Below are 7,711 nucleotides of genomic sequence, written 5' to 3'. Positions count from 1 at the left end.
CCTGGGGCCGACTTTAAGGCTCCTGCGCCAAGCCCCAGTTTTATGAAAGCTTCGTCGGACATGAGGTTGACGGAGGCTCCTATGTCCACTAGGACCCTATGGAAAGGGTGGTTGGCCACCACTAATTAAACCACGATGACATCATTATGGGGCCAATTCAGCTCTTCTAGGTCTTTGTCAAAGAATATAATAGGTGGATCCGACTTGAGGGTCTTGATGGGTTGTTCTATGATGCATACCAACCGTGCGTGAGCTTTGGCCTTTCTGACTGATTTCACGGTGGGTCCACCTATGATTGTCAGGATGGCTGGACCCATAGGCTGGTTATCATACGTGTTAGCTCAGTCTGTGGCTGGCTGTTTGGGCGGCTCGATCTTATCTTAGCTCGGCCTAGCCTCATCTCTCCTCGACTTGGGCCAGTTCCCACCATACTTCTACTTTAAATACTTATTAAGTTACCCTACCCTGATGAGCTCATAAATTTTCCTTTTCAGAGACTTACAGTCTTCAATGTCATACCTATGGTCTTGGTGATATCGGTAGTATCGGTTGGGGTTCCTCTCTTCTGGTTTAGCTATCATTGGCCTGGGCCAATAAAAATACTTTTGGTCTTGGATCTCCAGGAGCAAGTTTGTTCGCGAGCGGTCAAGCTCAAATCACTCGGGTTCAACTGTGTCAAGTGGCCAGTTTGTTCTGTTCTTATTCGGCTCACGAGAGTTGTCCCTAGGCCTCAAGGGCTTCCTCTTCTCCTTCTCTGATTGTTCACCCCTGTCTATTATCCCCCTCGTGGCTAGGACTTCTTCCACGTTGGCATATTGATTGCACCTTCTTAACAATTCGGGCATTGTCTCTGGCAAGTCAAGGACGAGAGATTGAACCAGATCAGGGTACATTAATCCATTACACAATGTGCTATATGCCACTCCTTCCGGTAGGTTTTTTACCTCCAGTGTCGCCTTAGTGAATTGGGCAAGGAACTCCTTTATAGTCTCCCTCACTCCCTGCCTCATGTTCATCACATTTTGCGTAGTTTGTTTCTGCTTCACACTAGCATGAAAACGTTTGAGGAATGCTCTTGTTAGTTCTTCATAGCTATGGATGGACCGGGGCAGCAAGTTCGACATCCACATAAGCGCGACCCCTTTTAATGAGGCTGCGAAGGCTCAACAGAGAATTGCGTCTAACCTCCCATGGACTGTCAAGGTTGAACTGTAGTACATGAGATGATCGTAGGGTCCGTGGTGCCATCATATACATTAAAGACAAAAACCATAAAATTTGAGGCAGCTCGGCATCTATCAGCTCAACGGATAGTGTATTATGGGTTGGGGTCACTATTATGTAAGCTGGGTGCCTCTGTCTCTACATTCCTTCTACCCTCTCAATGAGACAGTGGATACAACTTTCCAAGTCGTTCCTTCTTTCCCTGGCTCAAAGATCTAGGGAGCGGCATTCCCGTTCAGCTCTTCTGGGGCTTCTTCTTCTGTCTTGGCGCTCATCAGGTCTATCCTGACCTTGCTGGCATACACCTCTGGCCGGCCTAGGGGCGAGCCCTAATGACCTCCGTGAGGTGGTGCACCCCGAGCTATCCTCTATGAAGAGTTCTCGCGTTCCTCTCCACACGGACGCGTGCCTCTAGCTGGCCTTTACGGTGAGCGCTGGCGTCCCCTGCCCTGGGTGGGCATCTATGGGCATTGTGTGTCTTCGGACTCTGATTATGCATGAAAAAATGAGCCCCCAGTTCTGGGTAGAAAGAGGCCCTTGTTGGTTCCTCTCGTTGGGAGATCGAGGCGGCACTGAGCGAACTATACGTGAAATTCTGACAGATCCCCTCCTGGCTGTTGATTGAGGGGTGGCACTGTTGTTGTAACCCGACAGTCACTAAGAGGGGGATTAATCAGTGAGTCAAATTCTGATTCCCAAAAATCTGTCCGATGTCTGCCAAGAAAAACCTGATATACCTATCCCTGTTTACACACAGTCGTATGCACACTCAGCGTCTCATAGACACTTTTAAGTGTGTACACTCATTCCATATTCCATGCACTTTAATATAAAATGCAAACAACAAGCACCCACAACACAGGATTTTTACGATGTTCGGCAATTTTCCTACATCCTTGGAGTAGTGCCTGTAAAGGCTTCGTACCTACTTAATATACTACTTTAGACTGCACCCACAATCGGGAGCACCCACACTTAATTTTCTTAAGCCAAAGCTGAGATGGCACTCGCAGTGCCGATACAATGTGTAGCACCTACTACACGGGAGCACCCACTCCCGGTGCTTAGCACCCACTAAGCACTCAATAATGAATACAATAAATTTAGACTTATATCAATGCCCTACAGTTAAGCTTTGCCTAGCAAATACATCCACAACTAGCTAGCATGCTTACAATTCATCCACAACTAACCGAGCATATAAACATTCATCCACAACTAACCCTAACATACATACATATTATCATATATACATATAATGTATATTCTAGGGTTAGAAAATCTCACAGCCCTTGTCTATTGTTAATAGAGTTGTCTCAGAGCCTAGTCTCTACACACAAGAATCCTCAACTCCCCTCTAGAGTAGGAGACTTGAATCTTCAAGTAAGCTCAACATGGTCATGGCATCTCACAAGTCTTCTCCCTTGTCCTCTTGCACTTTAAAGCACAAATAGAAAAACCCTCTTTTCTTTTCTCTTCTCTTAGCTTTTGATTAATGAAACATTAAGAACACTCAACTACCTTCTCAAATCCACTTTAATGGAGTAAAGACACTTTCCATCAAGTAATAAACCTCATTCAATGATCAACCATCAAGAGGAAAACTTCCCATACCAAAACCGTAGCTTTTCTTCACTCAAAACTCATTTTTCTTACTGTCATGGTGTAGGGCTTGAAAAAATGAAGAGTAGCAACTTGGTTCACCCAAATCCGAGTTAAAATGAGAGAGATATGACCATTTGAAGTTGGAGCAATGAGATAGCCTGAAATGGAATCTTCGTAGGAATGGCATAGGCTACACCTGCGGCACAACGGAGGCACAGATCTGGCCATAGATCTCATCAAAAGGTACCTCTTAATATGAACCGTCCGATTAAACCAACGAACAATAGATCTAAACCATAGGATTTGAATCTCTCAAAGTCAAAGATGACGTCAGCGTGACAAAGGCGCTGACATCGTCAGACGTGTTGTCGACTTACCATTGGCTACGTCAGCGCAGATTCCGGATCTATGTCGGCTTAATACATAAAGGAGAATCATTTAAAGACCATTATATCTAGATCTATAAGATCTAGTTGATCCATATCTAAGGGTTTGGAATCTAACCTTCGGTGATGATGCACATACGACACACACTGGTCAATGTAATATGGTGTATCGCCAAACCATCATATCTAATACACTCCACCAATTAGAAGCCTCAGGTAAGCATCTTCAATGCAAGCTCTTGCACGAAACTTAAGATCTGAATCTGACCGACGTGGCTCAATCTGAGTTGTGTATTAAGGATCTCTCTAATTCTCTTATATACACATAAGTCCCCACCTTCATATTTCCAATGCTAAACATCCCTTATCATCTAAGACCTTCAAAATCTCAAAATTACACAACAGCCCCTAAAATTTCAAAATAAAAATCAGGAAAATCCACCCAACACCGAGAGCATCTGTTGATTTTTTAGTTCGGATTTTTGAACTGATTTCACAGAAACACATGTAACTTTTTCATATGATATCCGATTGAGATGAACAAACTGCATTGGAACCGTGACTGGACACTCTACGACTTTTCAGAAGACCCAATCATCTGAATCATCCATGTAAAAAGATTAAAATGCCCCTAGATTTTTTCAATGACGCATCTTTCTCATATGGAATCAGAACGCGATGAAATCAGAACCGTTGGAAAGATCATATTTTTGTCGTATCATTACATGAAGAACACTTCCTTTAAAAAATTCATCTTCAATGTCGAAACTGCCTTCGACAGCCACAAATGCCTAACTTCTTCATACAGTATCAGAATGCGATAAAATCAGATGCACTGGACTAGATAAATTACAATCTATCTTTTTCATGAAGAAACGATCTTCCAAAAATGTTATTTTCACTATCGAAAGTGCCCCCAAGCGTAAATAGGTCAATTTTACCAGTTTTGACCCAGAAACCCACACCACATACTAAAGATGCATCAACAACTCCATACATACCAAGCGGCTTTGTTATCTTATCGGTAACATTGGACAGTGCCATGTCATCATTTCCATCCACATCACCCAAACTAACCACGTCATCACCACCACATGGTCGGGTTGCCAACAAGGACAACCATAAAATAACAATCTCCCCCGTTGGAGTTGTTGGCAACCACCTCATCACTAATACACTCTAAAGCTCCGATGAGTAACTCTCTCCCCCTTTGACACCAAGTACAAAGGGTGGAACCAATGGACTCCCCGTGAGTCCAATATGGGGGCAGCAACATCAAGCAACTTGCTCCCCCTCTCCTAATGCCATTAGTACTTGGGAAGAACCACTACTCCCAGCTTCTGTTTGAGGAACTCAAACTGATCTTTGGGAAGCGGTTTAGTGAAGATATCAGCCACCTACTCTATTATGGGAACAAACTCCATCCTTACTTCACCTTCCATCACCTTGTCTCTCAAGAAATGATACCGGATAGCAATGTGTTTCATTCTAGAATGTATCACTGGGTTTTTGGAGATGTTGATAGCACTAGTATTGTCACAATATAGTAGCACTTCCTGCTCAACCTCCACACTCAGACCCTTCAACATCTGCTTCATCCACAACACTTGTGTACAACAAGATGTAGCTGCAATGTATTATGCTTTTGCAGTTGAAAGAGAGACTAACTCTTGCTTCTTACAATGCCGTGTCACCAAGCTGCTCCCCAAATAGAATGCATCACCATTGGTGCTCTTCCTGTCATTTACACATCTGAACCAATCTGTATTTGAAAAAGCTGACAAACTAAAGCTCTTGACGTTCAGATACCATAACCCAAACTCTCTAGTCCCTTTCAGATATATGAAAATTATCTTCACTATTATCACGTATGTCTCTTTTGATTCTACTTAGAATCTAGCTACCATGCACACAGCTTGTAAGATGTCAGGCCTACCAGCTATCAAATATAATAGGCTACCAATCATTGACCTATACGAGGTGTGGTCAACTGATGGAGAGTCATCTTCCTTGCTCAACTTACACCCAGTCATCATAAGTGTACTAACTAGATTGTAATCCTCTATGGTAAATCTCTTCAATATCTCCCTCACATACTTGGACTGAGATTTGAAGATACCTTCCTTCTTCTGACTGATCTGCAAACCCAAGAAGAATGATAGTTCACCCAACATGGACATCTCAAACTCATCTTGCATCCTCATCATAAAATCTTTACACAACTCATCTTTGTGACCCCCAAAGATGATATCATCTACATACACAACCACCATAAGCTGACTTCTTTCTTCAATTCTGATGTAGAGATTACTGTCCACTAAGCCTTTCTTGAAACCCAACTTGCACAAGAGTCCAATCTGGAGTACCATGCCCTTAGAGCTTGTTTTAAATCATACAATCCCTTCTTTAATCTGCACATAAGAGTGGGATCCTCGCTCAGCTGAAACCCATCATGCTACTCTATGTAAACCTCCTCTTCCAAGTTTCCATTTAGAAAAGCTGATTTGACATCCATCTGATAGACCTTAAACCCCTTGTACACTGACAAAGCTAAGAATATTCTGATAGCTTCAAGTATTGCCACTAGAGCAAAAGTTTCCTTAAAATCAATGCCTTCCACTTGAGCATACCCCTTGCATACAAGTCTTGCTTTGTTCCTCACCACTTGACCATCTTCATTGAGTTTATTTCTGAAAACTCATTTAGTACCAATCACATTTTTATTAGCTGGCCTAGGGACTAGATCCCAAGTGTGATTCCTCTCTATCTGATCAAGTTCTTCATTCATAGCCTTCATCCAACTCTCATCATTGCTTGCCTCATCAACAATTTTTGGTTCAATCTTCGAAAGAAGAGAATAGGTGTTGGTCTTCATTCTTCTAGTCTGAACACCTACAGTGGGGTCACCAATGATTAACTCATCTGTTTCCTATTGATCAACTATGGTGTGTCTCCTCTGCTCATTTGAATCTACCTCAGCCTGTTCAACATCAACCTCAACTTTACTTTTGGGTCAACTATCAACTAGGTCATTCTCATCATCAAGATCTTTAAATTCTTGAAGTTCATTTCCTGAGCCTGAAGGAATATCCTTTTTTTTTCATCAACTGTGACATCAGCACTCTCTACAATTTTTTCAAATCTGTTGTTGTAGCATCCGTAGGCCTTACTTGAAGTAGAATAGCCTAAAAATATACCCTCATTAGCCCTATCATCAAACTTATCCAAATCTTGGGTTATGTTCTTGATGTAACGCTTATTACCAAAGACCTTGAAGTGTCTTGCTGTAGTCCTTCTTCCAAACCAAATTTCAAATGGAGTCTTGCTTTCATGAGGTCTCAACATACATCTGTTATGGATGTATACTGCAGTTAGAACTGCCTCCTTCCAGAACTTTTTACCCATGTCATTCTCTACCAACATTGTTCTATCTATGTCCTGCACTGTTCTATTCTTTCTCTCTACAACACCATTCTGTTGGGGTATTCTTGGAGCTAAAGTTTGTTTCCTAATACCATACTCATAGCAGTATTCTTCAAATTCATCCCAACTGTACTCACCTCCTCTGTCAGATCTCAGACACTTTATCTTCTTCCCTGTCTAATTCTCAACTTGCTTCTTAAAGATCTTAAATCTTTCTAAAGCCTCTAACTTATGTTTTAAGAATAGCACCCACACCATTATTGAATGATCATCAACAAACAACATGGTGTATCTCTCTCCTGAGGTGCTAGGTGTCCTCATAGGACCACATAGGTCTGTGTGAATCAACTCCAATGATGAACTGGAATAGTACTCCTTAGACTTGTAGGAGATTCTAGTTTGCTTTTCCTTCTGACAATATGCACATATAGGATTGGAGAGCTTCTTTAACTCAGGAACATCTCTCACTGCCTTCTTCAAAGAAATCTTGGCAAGGTTCTTGAAACCAATATGCCCAAGTCTTCTGTGTCATAACCATGTCTCATCATCTATGCTGACCATGCAAGAATCTTTCTCTAACTCTATCAAGGTGTACAGGTTCCCTAAAGTTCTCTGTTCAATAGTTACAACCTTTCCACTGCTTGATCTTCTTATCTCACACCCTTTACTAGTGAAAGTTACTCCATGCCCTTTGTCACAAATTTTACTGATACTGAAAAAATTGAGTTTGAGCCTTTCAACATACAAGACATCAAGGGATTTCACCTTCCCATGGTTCAGACTTATAGACCCCTTCCCTGTAATTCTGGCACCATTGTTGTTGCCAAACTTCACAGATCCACCTTCAAAGTTATGTAATTGTTCAAACCTTTCCTTATCTCCTGTCATGTGGCTTGAGTAACCACTTTCAAGAATCCATGGAGTAGAGTCTCCTTGAGCCTTAAAAGCTCTATGAATAACAAATGATGCTGCATCTTCTTCATCTTCTACTCTCTCTCTCTCTGAACCCAGACTTTCTTGACAGATTGAGATTTCTTTGCTTTCTTCTGTCTTGAGAACTGTCTCTCCATCTC

Source organism: Macadamia integrifolia, chromosome 10 (assembly GCF_013358625.1).
Source record: "Macadamia integrifolia cultivar HAES 741 chromosome 10, SCU_Mint_v3, whole genome shotgun sequence".
Taxonomy (NCBI): Eukaryota; Viridiplantae; Streptophyta; class Magnoliopsida; order Proteales; family Proteaceae; genus Macadamia; species Macadamia integrifolia.
Note: the sequence above shows the minus strand (reverse complement) of the source record.